This window comes from Crinia signifera, chromosome 19 (genome assembly GCF_055691185.1).
Source record: "Crinia signifera chromosome 19, ASM5569118v1, whole genome shotgun sequence".
NCBI lineage: Eukaryota > Metazoa > Chordata > Amphibia > Anura > Myobatrachidae > Crinia > Crinia signifera.
In genome coordinates, this window is record NC_139226.1 from 62,092,215 (window position 1) to 62,105,666 (window position 13,452).

The following is a 13,452-nucleotide window of genomic DNA, read 5'->3' on the forward strand; positions in this document are numbered from 1 at the left end:
CTGTATCCCTCATAGATCTCTATGGGGGATGTGATGCTGCCCGATGTATCAATATCAGGCAGCATTACATCGGGTCCCTGGGCTACTAATGCTGGGTACACACCAGGACGACTAGGGCCCGATCGCCTCAATCTAGATCCAATTCCGACCAATTGGATGTAGATTGTGTGGTGATTGGGCCCTTTTCTGTCCTGGTGTGGACCGATACCGATCTGATGCGCGGTCCCGCGGGTCGGTCGGTCATTATTGAGATCCTACCTGCTGCAGGTAGGATCTCAATGACGACTATACAGCCGGGTGCGGGTCGCCATTGGATCGGACCCGCTCACGGTGCACATCGTGAGCGGGTCGTGCCCCCCCCGCGTCACCGTGAGCGGGACGGACGAGACACTGACGACCCGCTCACGATGTGCATCGTGAGCGGGTCGTCCTGGTGTGTACCCTACATAACATTCAGAGATGGTGGTAGCTTATGGGCTACAGACCACACTGCTGGTGGGACAGTGCGGTCAACAGGGTCGGCAGGGGATCTGCGCTGCATGTGCAGACCCCCGGCACCCATGATAACAGGTGATTGCATGCTGTATGCTGGCTGATTAATACCCGGCTGGCATTGTTGGGCGACAAGCCAGTGTTTTCTAGGAGTGCCAAGAAAAAAACGATAGACCCAGCCGTTGGGAGGGAACAGTGGCCGCAATGCCCGCAAGGCCATCTCAGCGCCGAGTCCATGTAGACTTACTCGGCACTGCATAGGGGGAGGGGCCCTAAACTGCACACCCTGGACATATGAGGTGCTACCTGCTGAGACCTGTAGTGCAGCAAGCAGGAGGAGGAGTTTGCAGGTGCACACTAAATATAAATGGTTTACTTGGCACTGCACACTAGGGAGGGATTCATTAGATAGTGAGCGCAATGGTGCACATGGCCGAGATTTCATTGTGGCGGGGCTGCAGTTAACTGATCGCTGGGCTGCAAAAAGTTGAATTGGCCCCTAAGTCAACCCCCAGTAAGCCCAGCACTTTCTTATTACATCTCTGATACCATCCATCTCAAGTGCAACAGTGCCATAGTGTGGACACAATGTATAATGCATGTGCAATAGGAGTTTTTAGAGATTTGCGAGCTAAAAGCCCCCTACACACTAGCTGATTCCTGTTGACACCGATGTTGACGGCAGCGGGGGAGGGAGGCAGCATCAGCAAGTGCATACACACTTGCAAAGGTTGGGGGGGCAATGTTGGGGGGAGCGTTGGTCATGCTACAGCGTCATGACCGTCTTTAATGAGGACCTCCCTTGTCTGAACATGCAGGAGTAGGGAGTCGTTAACAATGCGCCAGAACGAGCATCATTAACAATATGGAGCAATATTGTCTAGTGTGTTAAGCTTAATGTAGGGTACACACCACGACGACCCGCTCACGATGCACATCGTGAGCGGGTCGTCAGTGTCTCGTCCGACCCACTCACGGTGACGCGGGGGGGGGGCACGACCCGCTCACGATGTGCACCGTGAGCGGGTCCGATCTGATGGCGACCCGCACCCGGCTGTATGGTCGTCATTCAGATCCTACCTGCAGCACCTGCGGTACCGCGCATCGGATCAGTATCGGTCCACACCAGGACAGAAAAGGGCCCAATCACCACACAATCTACATCCAATTGGTCGGAATTGGATCTAGATTGAGGGGATCGGGCCCTAGTCGTCCTGGTGTGTACCCAGCATAACTCTGTGAATATTGGAATTGTCTTGGTCTATGGACCATTGTATTTTGGCAAATAGCTGCTGCAAAGTAAATGCAAGTGGATATATATACTGTAGACATGCATTTTTATTTGTTGAAAATGATCCATTATTCCAGTATTGTTTTTAGGCGTGTACTTTAAGCATGAACACTGTATAGTTTGGTTATCAGCAAACATAGCAGTGACTAAATCTATGCATTTTGTGCACAATATTTATCAGGCTGCAGAGAAATCAGAAGAATAGGTGTAGGCAGGGCTATTTTTGTGCAGGCTCCAGCAGGAACTGAGGCCCTTATTCTAGTTCATTCTTTCTGTCAAAATATTTCTTAGATGGACAAAACAATGTGCACTGCAGGTGAGGCAGGTGTAAAACCCCACCCAAATCTAATTATCTCTGCACAAGTAACACCTGCCTCACCTGCAGTGCACATGGGTTTGTCCATCTAAGAAATATTTTGTCTGAAAGAGTGTTCCTGCTGGAGCCTGCACAAAAATAGCCCTGGGTGTAGGTATATGGGCAGACTAAATGGACCAAGTGGTTCTTATATTTGTAAAATTCTAGGTTTCTGTTTTACCACTTTCACAGAAATGTAGCCTAAATCCTGTCATTTGAGTTTTGGTTTGTTTTCCCAGTGCCAGTATGACACCCCCCCCCCCCCCCCCATCATTCACCTAGAAAAGTAAATGACCACGTATAGCATTTCTATCCGGTAATTTTCTAATTAACACGGGCATTTCTGCTGCGTAAGAGAGTCAGCCACGGTCAGAATTGCCAGGTCTTTGAAAACAAAAACAAAAAAATCAGTGCTAAATACTTTTTACAGCTAATTGATGGAAAAAAATCTAACATGCAAATTATGCAATAAATATTGTCCAAATATTGCTAGATTTAATAGCAAACTTTAAAACAATCAATACAAATTTGTAACAGAACGTCAACATATTATGTACATAGGTTACAAACTAGTAAAAATATAAATAAAACTCTCTCTCTCTCTCTCTCTCTCTCTCTCTCTCTCTACTATCTGACAAAATTATTTTGTTAGGACACATACAAATGATATATAAAAACAGAACCTGTCTGAATTTATTCAAATTAAGATATTTTTGTATTAACCCCTTCCTGACAGAGCCAGTTTTTGCCTTCCTGACAGAGCCCTTTTTTTCAAATCTGACATGTATCACTTAAGTGGGGATAACTTTTTTTTGCTTTTACTTATCCCAGTGATTTTGAGATTGTTTTCTCGTGACACATTGTACTTCAAATTAGTGGTAAATTTGGGTCGATACAGTCTGGGTTTTTTTGTGAAAAATACCAAAATGTCGTAAAAAAATGGAAAATTTAGCAATTTTCAAAATGTTCAATTTTCTGCTTGTGAGACAAATAATCATACCACTCAAAATAGTTAATAACTAACATAGACCATATGTCTACTTTATGTTTCCATCATTATTTCAACTTCCTAGGAGGCTTACAATATGAATAGCAAATTCTCAAATTTTCAAGAAAATTTCAAACACTGATTTTTTTAGGGACCAGTTCAGTTCTGATGTGACTTTGAGGGACTTGTATGTGAGACACCCCCATAAATGATGCCATTTCAAAAACTGCACCCCTCACAGTATTCAAAACAGCAGTTTGGAAGTTTTTTAACCCTTTAGGTGTTTCACAGGAATTAAAACAAAGTGTAGGTGAAATTTCAAAATTTCATTTTTTTTGCAGATTTTCAATTTTAATACATTTTTCTAAGGAACACAGTAGATTTTACTAGAGAAATGTGACTAAAAATTGATTCCCCCAATTCTTTTGTTTTCATAAATATCCTATATGTGGCCCTAGTGTGCACGTTGACCAAACCACAGGCTTCATAATAGAAGGAGCACCTACTTGATTTTGGAGCCTCCTTTTTATGAGATTATTTTTTAGGCACCATGTAGGTTTCTAGGCACCATAAGATGCTAAAAGTTAGGAACCCCCCCACAAGTGACCCCATTTTGCAAACTACACCCCTCAGGGAATACATCTAGGGGTATAATGTACATTTCAAACCCCCAGGGGTTTCACCAATTGTGGTACAACTGGGCAGTGAAAATGAAAAATTTAATTTTTTACACAAAAATGCAGTTCTGGCTCAAAATGTTTCATTTTCACAAGGAATGAAGGAGACAAAGCACCCCAAAATCTGTGCCCCAATTTCTCCCGAGTACGGCAATGCCTCACATGTGACCAAAAAATACCATTTGGGTGCATGGCAGGACTCAGAAGGGAAGGAGTGATTTTTGTATTTTGCAGCTCAGATTCTGGTGGAATTTTGGTGGGTGCTATGTCGCATTAGCAAGACCCCCAAAGCACCAATACAGTGGAAGCCCCCCACAAGTGACCCCATTTTGCAAACTACACCCTTTAGGGAATTCATCTAGGGGTATAGTGTACATTTCAAACCCCCAGGGGTTTCACCAATTTTGATACAACTGGGCTGTGAAAATGAAAAAATTAAATATTTCATTTTCACAGCTCAGTTGTATCAAAATTGGTGAAACCCCTGGGGGTTTTAAATGTACACTATACCCCTAGATGAATTCCCTAAAGGGTGTAGTTTGCAAAATGGGGTCACTTGTGGGGGGGTTCCACTGTATGGGTGCTTCAGGGGTCATTCAACCAGAATCTGTGCTGCAAAATCCAAATATCACTCCTTCCCTTCTGAGTCCTGCCATGCACCCAACTGGTATTTTTTGGTCACATGTGAGGCATTGCCATACTCGGGAGAAATTAGGGCACAGATTTTGGGGTGCTTTGTCTCCTTCATTCCTTGTGAAAATGAAAAATTTTGAGCCAGATCTGCATTTTTGTGTAAAAAAATGTAATTTAAGGGACAGCAGACATCTCCAAACTGTCACCGCGTCTATAGACGCGGTGACAGTTAGAAGTCATGACGTACATTTATGCCATGTGTCGGGAAGTACTTCCCGACCATGACGTAAATGTACGTCAAATGTCGGGAAGGGGTTAATGTTTATCTATACAAATGTACAAGCTGATAAATCGTGTGAAAAGTGCCATATCGTGATTTACCTCAGATTCCAATCCATGCACATCAGATCCAGAGATTGTCATGGCTGCCACAAGGATTTGTCGTATCCCAGAGCCATGACTGAGATCACATATGGAATGCAAAAGGTCAGCATATAATGCAGTTCCCAAGGTATCGCATGTAAGGCTGTATGCAATACTTCTACAAGTGATATCTGCAAACCTGTTGCACATGCTTGTGCATTTCATGAACCATTGATTTCACCTACATGCAGCAGGAGCCACTGCAGTCATTACATGTGGGGATAGAGTAGGCGTACTGGAGGAGTGGCACTTTAAGAAAACTTTGCTGCTGCAGGCTCCTCCCTCCTCTATCCCCGCCCAGACCCCAGTCTTAGAAAAAGTGCCCGGAGGAGTAGGTTCTCTGGGCCTATTCTCCTCAGGGAGTTAGGTCTTTTTACTTTTTATTTTTCTTTTGAAAATATTTTTATTTTTTGACTGCTGATCACAGGCAGACCCCTCCGCAGGGTCTGCCTGCTCCGTGGGACCTGGAGGGGTGCTGGTCGCCACTGCCTGCAGTGCGCCTTCCATGCACCCGGCCACCGATGCCACCGCATCGGGGACCCGCCGCAGCTGCACGCGGCTCGCGTTACGGGTCCAAGGCCTGGCCACTGCTCCAGGAGACAAGGCAGCATCGCTGCAGGTAAGCGGCGCTGTGCGCCGAAATGGAGACGGGCGGGCGCACCCGTTCTCACATATACAGCAGCCAGAGTCCTGACGGCCGCCATTTTGGTGTGCGTCAGCGGGGACAGTATCAGAGCGGAGGCTGTACACAGCGCTCCGCTCTAGTGAAACTACGCACCGGAGGGAGAGGGAGGGCTTAGGTGACGTCACCAAGTACAGCCCTTTCTCTTTCTTCTCTCTCTCCGCCGGCGCCATTGCTGTTACACCGCGAGGCTGACTGAGGACATCGTGTACCGCGCTTCAGCGCACGCACTGCAGTCCACTACAGAGAAGGTCTGTAAGTTACTGGGGGATTCTTTTTGTGCACAGTTTACAGAGATTGTGTATAATCTCTGATACAAGGGCGGAAGGCTCCCCCTCCCTATCCTAGCTCAGCTCCGCTGTTTTAGGAATAGTATATACTGTTGCTTACAGTCTGTGCATTTTTGTTTATTTATGTCTGTGTCTGTGTGTGTGTGTGTGTGTGTGTGTGTGTGTGTGATTCTATACTAATCTCATACACTGACAGTATGGCAGGAAAAGCTGCCTCCAAAGCTGCCCTTAAGGTTTTCACCTGTAAAGCTTGTAAGGAGCAATTCACCCAGCATATAAAGGGTGTCTCCTTGTGTGAATCTTGCTATAAAGCAGAGCACACACAGGAAGTGGAGCCTCAGACACAGACTTCTCAGTCAGATTCTTCTGAGCCTTTACTACAGAATGTGTTGGCTGGATTGGCTGCAGAATTAGCTGCTTCCAGGAAGGATAGGGAGCGTTTTCATGCTCACCTCTCCATTATGGGTTCTACTGAACCAGCCTGGGTTAAGACCCTTATGCAGTCTATGGCCTCTGGGTCCAACCCAGTGGCTGGGCCTTCACGCCCTCCACAAAAGCGTCCTAGATCACCCATAGGTTCAATACAGGGAGCTGATATTGATACTGATGGGGTTGACTATGTGGATTTACTTCAGGTAGATGAACCTGAACACATTCAGGATGAGGCGCTACAGCGTGATGATCCTCAGGGGGTAGAGGGCCTGATTCAGGCTGTTCGCACCACACTTAATTTAGTTGAGGAGGATGCTCCTGTTCCTTTGTCCATATTTGGTCGGACACAAAAGCATCAGGTTACCTTCCCTGATTCGGCTGAATTGGATAGACCTCTTATTAATGTATGGAAAACGCCAGACAGAAAATTCCAATTGTCTAGGCGCATGAAGCTGCTCTACCCTTTTTCTCCTGAATCTAGGGAAAAATGGGAGACTCCGCCTCCAGCTGATGTATCGCTGTCCAGGCTCTCCAAGCGAACCACGCTTCCAGTTCCGGCTGCTGTGGCTCTGAAGGAGGCTCCTGACCGTCGTCTTGAGACCACGGTAAAAGCTATTTATACCACGGCAGGGGTCTTACTCAGACCAGCCTTAGCTTCAGCCTGGGTCAGTAAGGCCATGGAGAAATGGGCTGAAGAGCTTGCATTGGGTTTACAGAGCGGTAGGCCCCGTGAAGAGCTGCTACAGCTGGCTCTGTATGTCAAGGATGCAGCTGTCTATACAGGAGAAGCTGCTTCAGATGTAGCTGAGTTGGGTGCAAAAATCTCAGTCTCAGCTGTATTGGCCAGACGTACTATCTGGTTAAGATCTTGGCAGGCGGAGGCCGACATTAAAAATGCAGTAGAAGCTTTGCCTTATGCGGGAGATATGTTGTTTGGGCCTGAGCTTGACAAGCTCATTGCTCAAGCTACCAGAGGTAAGTCTACCTTCCTCCCTTCGGCCACCCCCCACCGAAAAGACAATTTACGCCGTCCTTTCGCGCTTTTAGAGGGGGTGCCTCATTCAGAGGACGTGCCAGGGGAGGCTTTTCGTCCTTTCGAGGGCGTAGAGGCAGAGGTGGCAGAGGTGCTACAGCCGCAGTTACCTCTACCCGTCGTGCAGAACCCAAGGTTGCAGACAAACCTGTGGCATGACGGGCTTCCCGCCCATTTGGGGGACCCCAAAGTGGGCGCAAGGTTATCCCTCTTCGAGAACGTGTGGAGGTCTCACTGTCGAGACACTTGGGTGCTTCAGATTGTGGAACACGGGTACAAACTGGAGTTTGTTCAGGCTCCGCCGAACAGATTTTTTACAACAGGCCTGCCTGCTTTAGTAACAACATAAGCAGCTTTGGTCAACTCCATTCAAAGTTTTTTACAAGCAGGGGTCATTATGCCTGTCCCCAAAGCTCAGGAAAAGCTGGATTATTACTCAAGTCTTTTTCTAGTACCGAAGCCGGACGGTTCGGTAAGACCCATCCTCAATCTGAAGCACCTCAACGATTACATCGTGTACCACAGGTTCAAGATGGAATCCATAAGGTCAGTCATTGCAAGCCTGGAGCCAAGGGAGTTTCTCTTATCTCTGGATATAAAGGATGCCTATTTGCATATTCCGATCTGGGAACCACACCATCGGTTCCTCAGGTTTGCTATTTGCAATCAGCATTACCAGTTCAGAGCTCTCCCTTTCGGTCTTTCATCAGCTCCAAGAACCTTCACAAAGGTTATGGCTTGCATGATATCAGCCCTTCGGATTCAGGGGATAACGATTGTGCCCTATCTGGACGATCTACTCCTAAAAGCATCCTCACCTCAAAAGCTACAACAGGATGCCTGGACTACCTGCGACTTCCTGGTTCAGAATGGATGGATCCTGAACTTCAAAAAGTCACAGCTGGAACCAACACAAGTGATCTTGTTCCTGGGTCTGTTGTTCGACACTGTCCAGGAAAGGGTTTTTCTGCCATTATCCAAGGTCACAGTTATCCAGCAGAGGGTTCGTCAGGTTCTGACGCCTCGCAGAGTATCGGTGCATTTATGCACGAAGCTGTTAGGCCTGATGGTGGCAGCCTTCGAGGCCCTATCTTACGAAAGGTTTCATTCCAGGACCTTCCAGGGCAATCTTCTGGCTCAATGGTCGGGGTCCCATCTTCAGATCCACAAGACCATTGTACTCTCCAAAGAAGCTCGACTCTCTCTTCAGTGGTGGCTGGATACATCCAACCTTACCAAGGGTCGCTCTTTCCAGTCTCAGGTCTGGACCATGGTGACCACAGATGCCAGCCTTCGGGGTTGGGGTGCGGTCACGCTGGGTCGCACTTTCCAGGGTCTTTGGACCAGCCAGGAAGCCCGGTTACCCATAAACATCTTGGAGTTACGGGCTATCAGGTTGGCACTGGCTCAGGCCCACCCCTTACTTGTCGGATTGCCGGTAAGGATACAGTCGGACAACATCACGGCAGTATCCTATATCAACCGACAAGGGGGCACCAGGAGCAGGACAGCCATGCGAGAAGTCCGCCCGATTCTGTCCTGGGCAGAGACATACACCACCGGTTTCTCCGCAGTCTTTATTCCAGGAGTGGAAAATTGGGAGGCGGATTACCTCAGCAGACAGGATCTCCACCCGGGAGAGTGGGGCCTTCATCCGGAGGTGTTCCAACAACTGGTTCAGAGATGGGGGATGCCACAGATAGATCTCATGGCATCCAGACTGAATCACAAACTTCCGCAGTATTGTGCAAGGGCTCAGGATCCAGCGGCTGCTGCAGTGGATGCCCTCTCCATTCCTTGGGACTTCGACCTGGTATATCTCTTCCCTCCGATTCCGTTACTTCAAAAGGTACTCAAACGGATAAAGAGGGGAGCAGCAGAAGTCATCTTAATTGCTCCAGATTGGCCCAGGCGTCCGTGGTACTCCGACCTCAGGGACCTGTTGGTGGAGGAACCATGGCGCCTGCCGCTGCGAGAAGACCTGCTGCAGCAAGGTCCATTCGCCTACCCCGACTTACCTCGTCTATGTTTGACGGCATGGCGGTTGAGGCCGAACTTTTGAAGAGAAGAGGTATACCAGGGACGGTCATTCCTACAATGCTTAAGGCAAGGAAGGATGTAACGGCGTCTCACTACCATCGAATATGGAAGTTGTACATCCGCTGGTGCGAGGCCAGGAAGGTGCCTAAGGCAATCTTTTCTCTGGCTAGACTTCTTGAATTCCTGCAAACGGGACTTTCGTCAGGGTTGAAACTGGCTTCTCTCAAGGTCCAGATTTCAGCCCTCTCAGTATTCTTTCATCGCAGGATAGCGCTGATTCCTGAAGTACAAACCTTTTTGAAAGGAGTACTTCGGCTTCAACCACCGTTCACTGCTCCTACGGAACCATGGAATTTATTGGTGGTTTTAGAGTTTTTAAAGTCAGATGTTTTTGAGCCATTGGACACCTCGGATCTCAAATTTCTGACTTGGAAGACGGTGATGCTGCTGGCTTTGGCCTCAGCACGTAGGGTTTCTGAATTAGGAGCCCTATCGTGTAAGTCTCCTTTTCTTACCTTTTACAGGGACCGGGCTGAACTACGTACTAGCAGGAATTTCCTTCCTAAGGTAGTTTCTGCTTTTCACGTAAACCAGCCTATTGTTGTACCAGTTCTTCAGGGAGAAGATGCTTCTCTGGATGTAGTCAGAGCCTTACAAGTCTATGTTAGGCGAACCCAACATCTAAGGAAATCTGACTGCCTCTTTGTGCTCTATGATGCACTTAAGAGGGGTTGGCCTGCGTCAAAAAGGACTCTGGCAAGATGGATTTGCTGTACAATTAGGGAAGCCTACTTGTATGCACAAAAGAAAGTACCATCGGGAGTGTCAGCGCACTCCACAAGGTCAGTGAGTACTTCTTGGGCCATGGCGAGAGGTGTCTCCTTGACACAAGTGTGCAAAGCGGCTACATGGTCGGGATCTAGCACGTTTGCAAAGTTTTATCGTTTTGATACGTAGGGCAGTGTTACAGGAGCCCCAGAGCTCTCCCGCCTGGACTTAAAAGCTTGGGTATGTATCCCCACATGTAATGACTGCAGTGGCTCCTGCTGCATGTAGGTGAAATAAGGAATTTGGTACTTACTGATAATTCCCTTTCACCGAATCAGCAGGAGACACTGCACGCCCACCCAGCACTGGTTCTCCTGCCATGATGTTAGTGTGGTTTGTGTGTGTGTGAAAGATATGCTCTTTCTATTGTTGCATAGTTATTATTACATAGGGAACTTTTCAAAAATCCTATGTGTTATGTTTTGTTAGTATGTTCACGTTATGTGCATTGTCTACTAACTCTGTTTATATTTTAGCTCCGTTCCCTACCGGGCAGGCCCTGGTCTCTCTTCTCCTCTCGGACACAGTTTTTCTAAGACTGGGGTCTGGGCAGGGATAGAGGAGGGAGGAGCCTGCAGCAGCAAAGTTTTCTTAAAGTGCCACTCCTCCAGTGTGCCACTCCTCCAGTACGCCTACTCTATCCCCACATGTAATGACTGCAGTGTCTCCTGCTGATTCGGTGAAAGGGAATTATCGGTAAGTACCAAATTCCTTATTTTTCCACTCTGTGCAAGTATAGTCGGACCCCTCCTTTTTCAAAAGTTTGCTATGGAGCCCACAACATTCTAGTTATACCTCTGTCGGTATCTCCTCTTAAGCACAGATTTTATGGTGCGCTCAACACTCCTAATCAGCAGCACTCAATTGGCGTTCCCGATCTGCTTGTGAAGACCTTATCCATGTCGACCTATTGGTGTCGAATTTGTGCTGCTTACCGAGCCAAGGTGAATCAGGCCCCAAATTTCAAGGTGATTTGTCAGAAATACTTGTCTTGACATCCTCACTTAAGTAAACTATTTTCATAAAATCAGAGATGGGCGGTGGACACACCTGGTTGAACTGACACAGGGACTTAGTCAGACCTGATTGCTGGTCTGAAAATCTTTGGAACTCCGAAATCAGTTTAACGCCGCCCCTCCCCCAGTGTGGATGCGTTTGCAGCCGTGCACATAAGGGAAAATCCATTCATCCAAACACTTATTCGATTTACTCAGCGCTGCGATGGCTGACATCAGCGGCCCTATCTCCCGACAGCCAGGCTCCACCTTAGCTTTCCAGGGCACTCCCAGAAAACATCAGGTTGCCGCCCCCAAACGGCCACCAGCTGTCAACCATTTTGCGAACAGCCAGTGATGGTTAGCCATTGCTGGCTTTGTTCGCGGCGCGACCCAGCGCATATGCACTGCGTATCGTGCGCATGTTTGATAATCCTCAGCCCTGCAAATGGGCCTGAATCAGGCCCACAGAATGAGAAGAAATTAGAACTCATGATCAATGCTGCATAATAAGCACTTGCAATTGAAAGATTTTAAAATACATAGTTTATTGATTTATCTTTTATATAAAAATGATAAATGTGCAAAACAAAACATTGTAATGCCTTAAATCCTCACCAAAGTATAATGTGAAATGTCACACCGAACTATTCAGAGTTCAGTCCCCCATTTTCTTCTGACCAGCCCTGCACAGGAAGAAGGGACAGAGGCACAAAACAAACCCATACAACCCAAAGGCATACATCTCAACAAGCATTAAATAAAAGAAAAAAAACACAAAACTGTTCATTCATCTGGAAAACGCAGGAAGATTGCTGTGCAATGTATACACTTTGCTTGCATATACTTATGTCTTTGGTGGGAGCCGCAGTAGTAGGCTTAAATACTGTATGAGTAATGTAATTGCCTTGGTTAAACACTCAGAAAAATATATACTGTATACACTGAACCAAATCACTATACTTGTACAGAGTGACTGTGTTCTAGTTTTGTAGCGATGATATTTGCTCTATCAAGTAGCATCTGGATACCTGTACTTACGATCAATGGGGCCCTCTGCTGGCCAGATCTAGTACTATAATAATAACTTTGAGTAACGGAAGGCTAAACGGAAAAAAAAGCTTTCAATTAAGTAAGGTAAGTGACAGGGCCGGCTACGAGTAGCCAACCAAATTGGCTGATAATTGTTGCACATAGCAACAGTGGAGGACCGGTGTCAGCTCTACCAATGACTGCAAGCTATGTTGGTACAATGTTCTTCCCATCCTTTCAAACGCAACTTGCAAAATAGTCACAAATGATAAAAACAATGGCACCCACAGAAACACCAGTGTCTCTCATTTTTAGCACTGCATGTTTTCAGTCTATACTATGAATGAGAATGAAAACTTTACCTGAGAAATAATGCTTAACAGCAAAATAAGAAAATCTGGTACTCTTTACCTAGAACGGCGCCCGCGATCAGAATCGCGGGCGTCGGGGGTAAAAAATCGCGGTAATCGCGGGCATCGCGGGTAAATCGCGGGTACATCAAAATCGGGTACCCGCGATTACCGCGATTTTCCCATAGGGAACAATGTTAAAAAGCCTGATTGACCGCGATTTTACTGTAAAATGCCTCAATGCCCGCGATTTTCCCATAGGAATCAATGTTAAATGGGCTACAGAGCCCAAATAGCCCCAATTAACCCTTAAATGTCCCCCCAATTTTTGTACGCCACCCCACGATCCACGCCAACCCGAAGCGTGGCGAGCGCAGCGGTACGCGTCCTCCGACCTTTTCATGCCCTACTATCCACGTCGGCGTGGAGTTGAGAATAGAATAGTGTGGCGAGCGCAGCGAGCCACCGAGCCCGAAGCGTGGCGAGCGCAGCGCGCCCCGCGAGGGGACGCGGATACCTTCACAGGTAAACGCGTCCCTTCGCGGGCTTCACAGGTGTCCGCGTCGCCACGGACACCTGTGAAGTCCGCGAGGGGACGCGTATAACTGTGAAGGTATCCGCGTCCCCTCGCGGGGCTCGCCACGCTTCGGGCTCGGTGGCTCGCTGCGCTCGCCACACTATTCTATTCTCAACTCCACGCCGACGTGGATAGTAGGGCATGAAAAGGTCGGAGGACGCGTACCGCCGCCCCTCGCGGGCTCGCTGCGCTCGCCACGCTTCGGGTTGGCGTGGATCGTGGGGTGGCGTAAAAAAATTGGGGTGACATTTAAGGGTTAATTGAGCCTATTTGGGCTCTGTAGCCCATTTAACATTGATTCCTATGGTAAAATCGCGGGCATTGAGGCATTGAA